The sequence below is a fragment of the Prosopis cineraria genome, unplaced genomic scaffold, assembly GCF_029017545.1.
Source record: "Prosopis cineraria cultivar Desert tree isolate PC_DT_omini unplaced genomic scaffold, ASM2901754v1 PC698, whole genome shotgun sequence".
Taxonomy (NCBI): domain Eukaryota; kingdom Viridiplantae; phylum Streptophyta; class Magnoliopsida; order Fabales; family Fabaceae; genus Prosopis; species Prosopis cineraria.
Genome location: NW_026556023.1, coordinates 27,613 through 43,713, shown reverse-complemented (window position 1 = coordinate 43,713; position 16,101 = coordinate 27,613). Strand labels below are relative to the sequence as shown.

The 16,101-nt window shown below is 32.8% G+C and overlaps 1 pseudogene; it reads left to right on the top strand.

Moving 5' to 3' along the window:
• The first annotated feature begins 4,829 nt into the window (after nt 1–4,829).
• Nucleotides 4,830–11,970, top strand: LOC129298067 (U11/U12 small nuclear ribonucleoprotein 35 kDa protein-like; annotated as a pseudogene).
• Nucleotides 11,971–16,101: the final 4,131 nt, after the last annotated feature.

Here is a 16,101-nt window from a genome sequence, read left to right as displayed (position 1 = left end):
GTGGATCATTTAATATCCTAAGTCCGTTATAGCTAGCGTCAAGCTCTACGCTCTGGATCATCAGGATTTTTTCTCCTAGGTTTGTCCCTAGCAGAGTCAAGCTTAAGTTTTGGATCATCAAGACTTCTTAGACCTTTTTCACGGTAGGACCATGTCCCCCTACCATAATTTAAGATATATCTCGCAGATGTGATGTATGTCCATACACACTGCTGCTTTAAATTTATTTCAATCAACATTCCCACATATGCATGCATACTCTTTCACAATGCTGCTACTCCTATTAGTTCACAATGCAATGTAACATAGTTATATTAAAAATACTTGTAAATAATTTTATAAACAAACAGGTAAAAATTTTACTCTAGTTACCATTAACCCTTGCTATTAAGGGTTACCAATCACACTAAGCTCCCAAAGGTTGCAGATTCTCATGAGAACTTCATAGGTGCTCAATCTATATAACACAATGCCTCTCAGCCAATTTCCATCACATTTCATAGGTATTGATTTGGCTAACCAAATCCCTTAACGTATAAAACAGTTCAATTGAACCCTTTACAATTCAAACAACCATAACAATCTCCCAACACATCACTCAACTAAAATTTTGCCATTTAACCTAACTTTTTGGCCATTTTAAGTCTAAATCCTCAAAGCTCAACCATTCAACTCTATACTAGTCATAAAAACCTTAGTTTGTATTTGATATCTCATTTTAAACCTCCTTTTTGGATTACAACACCTTAGAATCTCATGATTCGATTTCTCAACAATGAAATTCAATGAAAAGAGGTAGAATTAAAGCTTGGGATTACACGATATTTACCCAGCAAGTTATTAATCGAAGCAGACTCTCGCTTCAAATATTGCTTGCCCTAGTAGAGATGGTTTCCTCTACCCCTCTAAATGTGTCTCTAGCTTTCTCCCTTCTATTTTCATGAGCTGTTCACGTTAACTTTAAGTGATTCCTAGATAGTGCGCCATGACGTGTGGCACATTAAGAAATTCTCACTTGTGCTTGCACATTATGCCTTGAATTGTCTTTTTACCCTTTATCCATCAATGTAACACCCAAACAATACAAAATATCAACTCAACATCCAAATCAAAATCAATCTGCTTAATTACTAATTTACCCCTGATTAGCAACTAGTTCCTAGGATTGAAATTCAAAATGTTACATAATACCCTCCAATATATATATATATATATATATTTTATACACTCCAAATACAATTCCATTTTGATACACATAATGTACATAAGATTTTATAAGTAAATAGGTATCGTATGATGTAATAAAATATATATAAGTAGTAGTAATAACAATAATAATAATAATAAATTAATATATACATAAAGAATAAATATAGGATTCCTTTAAGAATTTTGGAAGATTATATGTTCCTTGTATTTTACAGAATACTGATCAAGATACTAATTATTAATTTCCAAGTTTTAGTATTAAAAAAAAAGAAAGGGGGTGGATGCATATAAAAAAAAAAAACAAGGGAAGAAAAAGAAGAAGAAGCATATGATGTGACCAGAAAAAAAATATGATACGATAAGAAGTTAAAACAAAGAAGGAAAAAAAAAAAAACATGTGAAAGAAGATAGGCCTTGAGATTTTGGATGAGGTCAACCAAAAGGAAACAATAGTATATGGTAATTTAACTTTGCCCTATCTATTCATTTGAGCACGATAACCACTCACATCTTGCCTATAAATAGCAACCTGGGAGAAGGAAAAAAAATGAGAGAGGGGAGAGCTGGGAAGGAAAAGAAAAGGAGAGAGAAGAAAAGAGAAAAGAGAAAATACAATAAAATCTTTCCTAAAAAATATTTATATCTTTTAATTTGTATTGAAATAATATGTTTATTTTTTAGCTAATATGTTTGTTCAATATCTATCAAAATTCTCTTATTTGTTATCCTGGTGCTCTTATATATTTTTAATTACACAACCACACACATATTTAGGCTAATATATATATATATATATATAATCTTCTTTATAGGCTTGTTCCATTATGTTCATAATTTTTTTTGACAGTTAGGTGATATATGTCTTAATTTTTCATAATTGCAACATTTATATTTTTTGGGCCTTTGTTATAATTTATTCTTCTTTTTCCTTTCTTTTAAAGAATTTTCTTAGTTTATACTCCTATATTTTTTATAATATTTATTTTTTGGATATTCTTTAAATTTGATTTTTAATCTTCTTTTCCTATCATAAATTAGGAGGAATAAAACTATCATCAGGATCAAGAACAATAAGTATTACAGCTATGATAGGATTAGTATTTACAAACAAACATAAAATTTATAAAATAAATAAAGAAAAATTAACAATTGATAAATATTTGATGCCAGTATTACAAGAAATTGAGTTAGATCTAACAAAAATAACTATACCTGAATAATTAAGATTAGAAATAGATATATACTAAACATTATTTACTGAAAAAAATAATTCACACAAAGATTAATAACAAATGATATTATAGGACAAAAATCATTAAGAATAGATACAACCTACTCGAAATATAAAAAATTATGGAACAAGCTTATAAAAAAGATTTAGAATCTATAGGATATGATGAAAAATTATCTAAAATAAAAAATAAATTAGATAAATTAGATACAAAACTTTTTAAACTAAAATAATAAGTGAAAACTGAAATGAAAAATAGGAATTAGAAAATGAAACCTGTTATATGTATATGATGAATAGGATAGAAGCTGAACCTGAAAGTAGTAATTAAAAAATGGTGCCATTTTTCTTGTTTTTCTCACTTTTTGACATTTGGGTAACCCGACTTCACTTCGAACTCAATATCCTAGAACTAAAATTACAACCCCAAACATTTGTTAACTCTCTGTAACCCACACATCGCATAATTTACTTAATTAATCTCATTTATTAGCTAATTAGGGTTATTAAATTCTCTAGAATGTTAGAACACCACCTTTGTGCCATGGCCTCCACTATTTATGCAACAGCCACCACCATTCATGCAACAGCCATCTACGTTGATGTCTTTGCTGCCGTCACCTTTTTATATGTAGCTCACTTCAATGAGGATGATACCTCTAAACATGCCCAATGGGCATAATTAGATATTTTAAAAATGTATATATGGGATTTTTTTTTGTGTGTATTATGTTAGGGGATACTCTGGTATATTTTTAATGTAAGTACAAAATCCCCTTCTCCCATACTTGTTAGGAATGCCTAGAAAACCCACAAGTTGACCCGATATAATTTGACTATATGTAAATATATATATATATATATATATATATGATATTCCCTAAATGTGTGCAGGAATAGTCCTTCATGACTTAATTTGTAGTTTAATTTTTGTTCCTTTAAATATGGTATTATAAAAAAAATTGTACAATCCCCTTTAACTTTTAGATAAATCTAATTGATGATAATAACGTCAAAACAAATACAAAAATATTCCAAACTGCTAACCAATCAAACCATCCTGAGGGGGAGGGGGATATATAAGGGAATCTATAGTTCATAGGTGGGACACATAATACCTTCGACTGGGTGATACTACTACTAAAGATGTGCTCAAATCAATATACACGATTCATCCAGTGGAGCTTATGGGTTTAGTTAGGGGATATGGAGGATTGGATAGATAGGATGATCATGTGAGAGTGTAAAAATTAATTTATTTAAAAGAAAAATGGATGTGTATATGTGAATATATGAATGAGAATAATGATATAATAGTTTTGTTTATTGTTATAGTTATTCCTGTTAATAGATAATTTTGAATTATTTTGGTTATTGAGATATTTATCTCACCTGATGGTTACTATTTTACAATACTTATGACTGGAAGCAACTAAGGGAAAGATTGAGGCTAGTGGAAGGATATTCACTATATAGCCTCTTGAGTTTGTGTAATGAAATTATTTTGTTGTAAATATAGTAATGTTTATAAGTTGCCATAGATGCATTTACATATAGCGTTTGATGCACTTGTGCATTCATGTGTGGGTTTTAGCCATGAAGTGTGTAAATGTGTGAAATGATATACAAACTATGAAAAGAGGGGTTAAGATGCTAGTGCAAGTACATGATTGTATAGTCTGTATTGATAAGTATGAGGAATTTGGTTATATGTGAATTTATGAAAGAGGGCCCCACCATGCAAAAAGAGCGAATTAGTGGCCGAATGGTAAGTTAGAAGTCTTGAGGACTTCTAATTACCAAATGTGGTATAAATCGTAACGTTAGGGAGGACATATTGCTTTCCACATAATTCTACATGTATCTATGAGATTGAGTATGAAATTATGTTTGCTCATTTGAAATGGAGTATTTGTTTCCCTCCTTTTCCTGCTAGAATTCTTGTATTTTATATATTCATACGATTGAGTCCTTGGGCTTCCAAAATAATAAAAAGAAGTGCTTCAAATTATTGTTTTTTGACTTAGATCGATTTTAAAAAAGTTGAAGCATTTCAAATTGTTTGTTTGACACAAAAAAAATTAAAGAAAACCTTTGAAATCATTTCATTATTGGATCTTGGACATATTATAATTTTAAATTGAATCTTTTTAAAAAGAAGATCTTTTACCATGGCCTATTTCAATTTCCTAATAAAATTTTAATTATTGAATTAGCCATGCACTTTACGTGTTTTTAGCCATTACATGGCATCATCAAATGATATAAATTTTAGAAAAAAAATTGTTAATTTAAAATAAGAATAATCACATCTAAAAAACTGACAACAAAATTATTTATCGATAAAGATCAATATAAACTTGTTTCTTAAATGGAAGTTTTTATTCCTTCCAATTTCCTGGAATGTCTATCTCCCGAGGCATTTGTTCGAATTCTCAAAGTGACCAGGCCGCTCATGCCAATTTTTGGTATTGCGTTCCTCTTAGTCGCATGAAATGGATGAATTGATTGATTGATTGTTATTTTTCCCAAGTCCGGGAGGGGTAACAAGAAATCTAAGGCTCCTCCTAAATCAAAATTCACCGGCGGCTCTCAGGATTTGTATTTCAGAAGTTCTCTTCTCCGATACTGCGGTGGGGAGAAAAGATTGATGGAAGTTGACAAGAGAAGAATGGGTGGTGGCAACAACATAAGCTCAGTATTCTATGCAGACTCATACCATCCCATTCAAGCTGGCAGCATAGACGGGACAGATATTCTTCCTCACGATAATGCTGTTTATCGAGCTCTTCTCTGTTCCTCTGCTGGCCTCTGTATTATCTATCTTCCCCTTTCTTCTTCTGAATTTTCTCCTCCAATTTTCCTTATCATCTTCCTAATTCGTTTTTGCAGACGACCCATTTGGCGATCCCAAGGCCACGGGCGACCCATATTGCACTGTCTTCGTAGGCCGCCTCTCTCGCCTCACCACAGAAGAAAACCTTCGCAAAGTAAACATTCTGCTCTGTTTGTGCCCCCCTTGAAAATGGTCATCGCCAACTACTAATTCTGAAGACGTTCGATTTTTTGTTTCTTTTAGTTTCGAACAGAAATTAATATGTTCATTCAAATTAAGATAACTAGAGCGACTCCGTGCATTAGTGTGTTTTCTTATAATTTTTATAGATATCTATATTGATAGAAATAAAACGAAAATTATTGCAACTAGATTGTGCATTATCAAGACGTTGGTTGTTCCTTCTAAAGCAGTAATACAAGACAAAATATTCACTTCAAGCATGGCATCACTCTCACATTCTATGATAAGAGTTATCTCTCTGATGAACCAGGATGTGCGTTGGGCCTGAGTGAGCATCATGGACTCAATTGAATGTTTTAAATGTATGAGTTTCTTTGCGGAACTGACCTTTGTGGACTGCAGAAATTTTAGACATTAAGATTTTATGACATATTAATAATGGAAAATGAACGAGACTGGTAAATATTTCTCTTACCTGGGAAGTGGATGATCAATTTGGGAATATTAGAAGAGTGAAAGAGACTTTCAAGGGACCAAATGATTTTATATAATTCTTTGTGCTACTTAGCTAGAATGCAAGCTCCCATGGAGAAATAAGAAGATTTGCAATGTAATGCTTCCTCAAATATTTTTTATAAATGGTACAGAATGGGCTTGGTGAGATTAAAGCTTTATTCATTAGATTCATATCACTCTTAAAGACTAAGGTTGAATCTGTGTTAGTATTAGTTCAATGGCAATGAGTTTGATTAATTCTCACCCTGGGCTATGCCTTGAATTCCTTGGCACTACATGTTTTCCAAACCAGATTTAATGGCCAATGTGCATTGCTCAGAATCATGCATTGATACCTTCATTTGAGAATTCACATGACGTGTACAGTCTACTGGGTCATGGTGAATTGGCTTTTAGCATGCCTTCTTGGAACATCTTGTGGTTCAAACTTCTAAATGTGTTAAATGTGCTATCTTGAGCAAGTCAAATTATTTCCACAACTAGTTTCTCGTTTGAAAGTCTCACAAACGACTGATGCATTATACATGGGTTAATCTCTTAGCAGTACATCTCATATACTGGTGCTTTTCCTTTTTGTTTGATTAATAATAGTTCCTCCGATGTACATCTACTAGTGAATTTTGGTTTTCCTGTCATAAGTATGATTGTAAAGATGACTTAATATATGCGTACATGCCAGAATAAGTATTGGACATTTTCTGTCTTTGTTTTTTAAACAACTCAGCCCCTCCCTGGGTTTGTTTGCTTTGTTTGGTTTTTATGGTTTTCTTTTTTTGTCATAAAAAGTTGAGCCTTATATATATATATATATATTTAAAATATTTCCCTAGAAGTTTCATTCAGGCAAGTTACCTTATAAATGCAAATCAGGTTATGTATTTAGCATTAGGATGTTTGCATTTGTGTTTTTTATTTTCTTAGTTGCAGATTGATTATCCTCAACATTTTTTCTGTCTAATACAATTTCTTCATCTGAAGGGAATATATGATTTTGGCCTTTCAGGTTATGAGCAAGTATGGTCGGGTGAAGAACTACGCTTGGTTAGGGATATTGGTAATATTTTATAACTATTTTAGACCCTCTTTGGTTGTCAATATTTTGTAATAAATTATTGTGATTTTAGAAAATAGCATTTCAGATTTGAGGACATCTTTTATCATTGCTATGCCATTTGAGAACTAGTTAATATGTAAAGTCTCTAAGGAGATAATTATTTTGAAATTAACATAAACTACTGTGGATAAAATTAGTGCATGCGAATTTTCAATTATCATACATGAGTGGGAGCTTTTGATGTGTGCTTGTCTTTCCCTTTCTTCAAATGAAGTTGATTAGTTAGCAAAGATGGTGGAGAAGGCTGCTTCTTACTCTGATGTTCAGTTATCGAATGATTTATGCTTGATCAGTGGTTTATTTATTTGCAGCATCTTGTTTAGTCAAACTTTTGTTTCAAACTCCCACAATTGTTTATTTGTTTTATGCATTTGTATTTGGAATATGTAGGTTGTGATCACTCTTTTAGAAATTCTATTGTCAAGGCATTGGAATTTTACCTTCTTAAATTTCCTGGCTTTCATTGTAGTAACTGGAGCCTCCCGTGGCTATGCTTTTGTTGAGTATGAAACTGAAAGTGAGATGCGCGTGCTTATGAGGTACTTTAACTTGTTACATCTTATCAAAATTGAGCAATCAATGAATGTTTACTTTAATCTGAAATATGTACTGCTTTATCAATGTTTTTTTGGGTAGTTCTAGCAGAAACAGAATTTCAATTTCAGAGCTTGTCTCCAACCATATTCATTTTGTGGTAATATCCTAAATAAGTCAACACATGGAAGAAATGAGATTGAAGAAGAAAAAGGAAATTGCATTAGTGGAAAACGTGCATGAATCTTTTACACGATTAACTCTGATAACAAGTCCTCTTGGAGCGGACTAGGCTTCAGATACGAAGTAGTTAAGTTTTTCTAATGCTTTGTACACTTCGTAGACTCCTTTTATAACATTAAATAAAATTAAAATGCAATTTATAAAATTGAATACTAAAAGCAAGGAAAGCATAAAAGCAGTGTGCAAATCATGCTACAGAAGATAGCTATTTACCCAACCCCTCCGGCCCTAAAAAAAGAAAAATACGCGATATTTCTTCAACTGAAATGTAACTGCTTTAGCCCACTGTGTCGGTGCTGGAAACCCCCTACTCTTATTCCCACGTTTCAGCCTCAAGTCTTTAATAATTGTTGCTGTTACGGGCTTGTATCATATTGGCTGGGACAACCACGGGTGATGTGCAGTGCATGTAGAGACTTGTATCAGTGATACAATTTTGACCTTCCTTTTTCAATAAACAAACTCAAACTTCTTGATTTGCTGTATAGGCTCTTTGGAGCTTCCAGTAGATTTGGAAACTGTAATGGAATATATTAATATTACACTTAACCACTTCAAAACCCCAATGCTCATGCTGCTTTTAGCCTTCTTTTCTTCTTTTGCCTTCTTTAATGCGAGATTCTGCCCCTCAACTTGATAGGCAAAATCCATTAACTGTTTCAATGTTTTGGGATTTTCCAACCGTACTTTTGCTTTGATTTCTTCACTCAAGATATTTTTAAAAATATGCATCAAAACCTCTTCTTGAATATTATTAAGTGGTGCAGGGGGCATTTCAAATTGCTCCTGAACTCTGATAGAACCCATTTGCTTCAGGGCAGCCAGCTGCTCATAGTTGTCTCCAGTTTGGTGACAATGAAAACGCTTTAGTACCTCCTGCTTAAATTCTCTCTAGGATGGATAGGGGAGCGAGCTCCACTTATTGAAACCTGTTAAGAGCTTTCCCTTCAAGACCCACTATAGTACCATCCACCTTTTCATCGTCTACTATGCTATTAGCTGAGAAATAGTGCTCCCTTTTGAATTACCACCCAATGGGATCCTCACTCAAAAACAATGGTAGCTCAAGATGCCTGTGGTTCTGCCCCTCCTTTGTTCCCCAACTTCATGAGTCCTTCTAGTGGCATTTTCTTTGGCTATCCTTCCTTTGTTGCTGCTTAATTAATTTGAAACATGTAATATGTGGTGAATATTTTTAGGCAATGCAGCATCATACTGAACTATTGATTCCTGAAGTTTGTGTTTATAATTATATATTTATTATAACCTCAATCTTGACCTGCAGCTTTAATAGCTTTGGTCAACCTGGGCCAGTAAATAAGTGACACAAAGTAGCTGATTGGATAGCCATATATCAAGTACCTCTAAATCATTCTTCTACCCTGTAAAGAGGGGTAGATGAAGACAAAAAAGAACACTTATAAAAGTTGATTGAGATCTCTTAGTTAATAATATTTCTAAAAGTTTGGTTGATGATAGAGCACAATGCCATGTTGCAATCCATATAGCCAATCCCACCTAGTGGGAAAGGCTTCTTGTTGTTTTAGGAATGTTAATATCAGGGATTTTAATTTTCTTCATATGCAGGATGCTCATCATTCTATTATTGATGATTGTGAAATTCTAGTTGATTATACAACAGACAGCAGTTGATGCCTGGGTGGATTCCTAGAAGGTTAGGTCAGTTGAAGTAGTACATTCCGTAAGCTTTGATGCTTGTACAGTACTACTGATCCATCTGATTACTTTATGTTCTCTGCTGCAGGTGGTGGCCTTGGTGGTAAGAAGGAATCTGGACAACTTCGTTTTGGGGGAGGGAAAGGCCATTTCGAGCTCCTCTGTACATTTCGGTTCTTTTTATGTTTAAGCTCTTGGATTCAATAGTTCACGCTATGAACTATTAACACATATTTTTTAGTAAGGGCAAGACTTATATACTCACTCTTATATATTTAATATACTTTCATCCAATCAAATCAAGGCATGTGGATTTTAATTTGTTAATATTAATAACAAAAATTTATTATAGAATAAATAATCTATAATAGATACACATGTCTTGATTTAATTAGAAACAAGCACTTTAAATATATAAGCTTAAGTATATAAGCTTTCCTTTTTAGTAATTAGCTCTCTCTCTCTCTGAGTAACTCATTACATGATGGTGTTATATTGAAGTAGTAATGACACTGATGTAACTTAAACATTCTGACACTACATTTATATAATTAGGAGTCAGTGTTTAACTTTAGTTAAACTTTGTAAGAAATGTTTAAATAGTTCTAATATTCATTTTTTATCAGAAAATATATTGAATGCCACCTGTCAAAGGGAAAAAAAAAAAAGGTATAGGCTAGGCAAGTGGAACTTTAGTTTTTTCCTCTTGTAATTGATAGAATCAAGTTCCTTTTATCCTCTAGTTATGGGAACAAATGCTAGAAATCATAATTTTCTGAAGCCAATTATTTTATATTTCTCTTGATACTCAACTAGCTCAGACATTTCATGCAGTTTATTGTTAAGTGTTCTTGGATATGGATTTAGAGGCCCACACGGCCATAGCCAGTATTGCAAACCCAGTTTACACTGAATGCGTGTTTGGCTGGTTTTATTAAAATGGGTTTGGCATCTCAAATCTTAAGTTTTCTCAACACAAGTAGGTTGCTTTTGCTAAATTGTATTTTCGACACTAAGTTTTCCCTCCGCCATTTTTTACAACTGATACCCAAACATGCACCAAGTCTATAAGAAATAATGGAATTGACATGCATCAAATAAGTGCATTCCGAGGCTTTTTCTTTTCATAGTATTTTGGTCCTGTATATACTCTTCAAGTATTTTGTATCCCTATTTGGGTTTATTTCCAGTTTTGAAGTCATTGGTCAAATTAGAAGATTTACTTGTTAAATAAAAGAACTACTTCATAGTGATTCAAATATAAAAATACAAATGGAAAGATGAAGTCTAAGAATGAAATGGGTGGAAGGGAGGAAAATGATTTTTAGAGGTGGATTGTGTATTGAAGGATTAAGCTCCTTACAGTGATTAAATGGTACAAGAAAACTCGGATATTGTGAATCTTGGCTTTATTTTATAGGGATTCTTATTCAAAAATACCTCACTTTTGATTGAACCAATAATTTTCGAAACAATTAAGAATATTTGTTCTCAATCTAAAATGTTTGATTGGTGTGTACTTGGGTAGGATATAGCATCATTCTGGTCAAATTAATCTCTATAGCCTTTATTCTGTTGATTGACTTGTGGCTTTATTGATTTAAATTATAAATTCATTTCTTCAATGTATCCAGGAGACCAATACCATACAAGGATTTGGAGAGGCTTGGCATTCCACCACCTCCTGAAGGAAGATACATGTCACGCTTTCAGGTGATTTTATTTTGCAATTTGTATATAATCTTTTAGGATATTGATCCCCAAATGGATAAATATTTGACCCAGCATTATCATTTGTCTACTAGTATTTTTATTTTTCACATTTTGTTTTCCTGTTTACTGTTACTGCTGAAAAACCAGTGGTTATCGATAGTTTGTTCAATCAATATATAGTTTTCAAACCAAAATATCCAAATTGTAACTTCCTCGATTAATTTCTTTCATGTCTTGTATGATTGAAGATCCCATCACCTCCTGGAATTAAAAAGGGTGATCTAGACAGGGAAGAAGGCTCTCGTAGAAGGAGTTCAAATAATAGGATCGAAGGTGCCATCAAATCTCTTGCTGATGGGAATTGTAAGGGTAATTCAATTCACCGAGAGGACTATGCTCATCAAAGGAGCTATGTGGAAAGGAGAGAGGAGAGAGATGGGCATTACTATTGTAGGAGTTTCTCTGACAAGGAGCGTCATTCCAGGAGATCTGATGAAAGGAGGGAACACTCTCGGAAAAGGAAAGAAAGAGACGAACACTCTACAAGGAGGCCAAAATGTGGCCGTCATTCTCATCGTGACGAATAATGGTCAATTCTTCATCATCCAACCTCTGTACAGTTCATTCAAGGTGAGATATATGGTGCTGAGTATGGAAACTTAGGTTAACCTATTCAGCTGAACCAATAAGCCGTTACACTATCACTTTGACCAGTTTAATAAATGTTTTGTTTACAACTAGTTTTGATCATGATTCAACTACATTTTTTACCATTAATCCTTGAATCAGTGTGTTGACTGATTTTATAACCAATCCAGTGTCTAGTACCTTGATTACAGTGTCTATGTCTTTGTTGGGATTGCATGGTGGGTATCTTCCAAAAGTCTTCGATAGAAGCGTGAGTGGATCAGAAATTTACAGTAAGATAGAAAACATAAATAATCAATGCTTAATATCATTCTTCTGAGCTCAAGAAGGCATTATTAGGAGTAGCGATGACTTATTGATGAACAACAATCTCAAGAGTAACAACGTCCGTGTTGAAAGTGAGTTTTGAGGTTCTTATTTATAGTGGGAGGCAAGTTGGTATTATGTGCATCTAGGATTGAAATGATATGTCAATGTCATGTAGAAAATGAGCATCCATTTACAAGCGTCAATTCTTACTGTTAGTTTGACCGAAAATAGATTAATTTTGCTTAATGGGAACTTCAAAGTAGCTGCTCATTCACAAAAATCTCCCATTTTGAAATTGACTGTGGATGAAAACAAGTTTACGTGTGTATGAGGATTTGAACATTTGAATATGGATTAGAATGTATGTTTAAAGCTTTATTTGCTTGGGATATATTCAAGGGTAAAATTTTTGAATAATGTCAATGGTTTGAAACATGTTTTCTAATGTAGATGATGGTTCCATCTTGGGAAAAAAAAAATTGTTCTGGTAATTTTTTGGTAAACAGTAAAAAGTCTAGGAATCCATGGATGAGAAAAAAGATGGGGATCCTGTTATTTTTTAAGGATAATTATTTTGGCTATTGACTTTTTCAGAATGAGGTGGCATAACTATGGAAAAAAAAAGAAAATGAAAAATTGTCATAAAATCCTTCCTTGAGAGGGAAATTGTTTTGACAGACCAAGATTAATTTAATGACCAAATGCACTCCAAGCGGATGACTTTGTACACCAAGCTCATGACCTTACATCTCAAACTTTTGGCCTTACATTTTAAACTTTATTACCTCGCATCTTGTTCACTAAGTTCTATTACTTACATACCAAGCTTAGGGCCTTGCACTTTAAGCTTATGGCCTCACACCCTAAGCATATATCATCTTGCATCTTGTGCAACAAGCCCTATTACCTTGCACATTAAGCCTTTGACTTTATACTCCAAATCTATTACCTTGTACCTCAAGCTTATGATTTCGCACACCAAGCTTGTTTACTTTGCACATCAATCCTATGACTTTGTATAGTAAAGTTACATGTTAGCCTTTGAAAATGTAATGTAATTTTTATGTTTGTGGTTGAATAATTTGTTGTCCATATTATTATTTTCTTGTAAACCGTCATTTTCAAATAGTAGGTTATATTTTTATGAAATTTGACATTTATGGTGTGTAAGGTGATAGGCTGAGGGTGTAATGTGATAAGTTTGGAGTACATTCGGTCCTTAAATTGATCTTGTTCCCTCAAAACAATTTCCTTCAAAACGTTTAAGAGATTTTATGGCAATATTCCCATGAAAATACCTCAAACGAAAAGGTTGAGAGGGAGAAAAATAGTTCTCCATTAATGGAGCATGCTGATTGGCAGCTCTGTATCAGTCGGACCAAGTCATGATAACACCAACTCAAAATAACCACCTGGCATCTCCTTCTCTAATTTACTGATTTTCCTGTACCATCATCATTCGGTCTTGCAGTTATAAATAGCATCACTGTAACAACGACCACCCATATATGCCAACTAACCTCGTAAAACCATAGCTACACCCATTTACTATATAATAGCATCATTGTACCTTTGTTCAAAATGATGATTACAATATCATGTCCTTACGAAACCATCAACTGGCTCTCTCTCTCTCTCTCTCTCTCTCTGTATATATTGTGTGTATTATTGCCTAGCTTCAAATTAATATCATTCTTGGTGCTGTCATCATGACCCTAGGGCCGTGTATGACATAAAATAAGCAGTGCCTCAAATGGATTGTGGGTGTAGCTTATGACGTAGAAGGTGGAAATTAAACATGGATTATGTGGGATTAAAGGAAGAAGTGCACCTAACAAAATTTTTCAATTTGAAGTCACAATTTATAATTACACATTCAAGTGCGTAATGTTTTGAAGGAACCAAGTAAATGCTTTATATTCCTAGGGCTTGCATACATACATAATACATATATATATCTAAACATATCCATTACCATTATCGCGTGTATATGTATCAATTACCAGATTCATTGAATAAAAGCCACCAATCAACAACAGCAAAACTTGATTAATCAATTCAGAGTCATTGAGAGCAGCTCAATCTACGAAATTGAAGCCCTAAGCAGTTAAAACCACCGAAAACTCCACTATCGGATCGACCGTGGACCAACCCTTAGATCCGCCACCTTTGATCTCGATGCCCACAGATAGCTAGTTCATCTTCCGCCCATAGTTCACCAGAAGAAGCTATGGCTTCGTCCTCCTGGCTATTCTAGAGCTGCGATGAGAGAGATAATGAAAATTTAAAGAAGTGGTAGGTTACGAGTCCGTGTGGTTTCAGAGAATGACCAAACTTCATGAATCTCATGGCGTCCGAAACCACACCAACTCGTAATCTGCCATTGCTTTCATGCCTTTACTCTTTGGTTCTAAGGAAACTCCTAGATGCCCAACGCTATTTATAAGACAAACATGTTCCCTGACTCGGGCATGTTCATAGTTTTTTGTTATTCCCGTGTTTATGTTTTCTTTTTAACCAAAAATAAAAAATAATAAGGATTGGAATCCAATAAGTAGACTAAATTTACTGATTTAATGAGTGTTATAAATAAATTATCAAAGTACTTTTCCTCCAAAAATTTATACTAATAGAATATTTTTTATATGCGTCATTTCTTTTAAAATACTCATTGAGAGAGTCATAACGACTTATAATATGATTTTAAAGTTAAAAGGTGTAAAGGTAAGAATGTAATTTTAAAGATAAAAAAGGTCATGAAAATGAAATTTGGGTCTTGACTTAATCAGGCTGTATTTTGTTGGTGCATTTGGGGATGGTGGAGTTATAAGAATTGAGTTTTAAAGTGATGATTTTAATAATGCGAGTGGATTTAATTAAAAAAAAAAAAGAAAAGAAAAGCTCAGATACATCACACTCCAAACGACTTCACCAACGTCCAGCTTTAGAGGTGCCCCTCCAAATAAGCTTTTCATTTTTTACCCCTTTAGATAAAAGGCAATATCATTATGTGGAAAACAACTTGACCTTTGGCCAGGTAAATAATAAGTTAGGAAATCTATAAGGGAAAATGGCAATTATATGAAGCTGACAATGATATTAATAACAATTGAAAATCTCAAAATATTGAAATGTCAAAGAAGGACTATAATCTTTATTTATAATTAAAATATTTTTAATTATTAAAATAACTAATAAAAGGTTACACGTGAATTTAAAGAAAATTAATTGTGAATTTATAAAATTTAATTGTAAATAGATATTCAGAAACATAAAAAGGTCCCTAAATTATTGATTCACAATTAAGACTATCAATATCCATTCATAAATAATGTTCTTTATATTCACAAGTTACATGTCTAAAATCACAACCGCCCCTAAATCATAGATAATCATGAGATTTTCTATCATTTACAATTGAATTTTCACAAATTTATTAGTGACTTTTCTAAAATTCGCAAGTAATTATCTTTAAATTCATAAGTGATAATATATAACTTCATAAAATTTTTCATTTATTTATAATTAACTTTCCATTGATATAGTAATAATATTATTTAAATTCACAGTTAACTTTACTTAAATTTAAGAATTACATTCCATTGGCTATTTTAAAAATTATTTATTTTTAATTACATAAAAATAGTATAATTCTTTCATGACATTTCAGTTATTCGAGGTTTTCAATTACCATTAATGCCTTTACAAAGTGTCATTTTCTAAATCTGTATACCTCATTAACTATGTGCAAAGAAAAAACTGAAAATTTTTATAAGAGAAACAAGGATTGAAACTTATAATATCCACCACTAGACGGTCTCTATTTGAGAAGAAAAGTCCACATGTGTTAAAGAAAATTGAAGATCCAAGATCTCTCCAGGTTTTTCC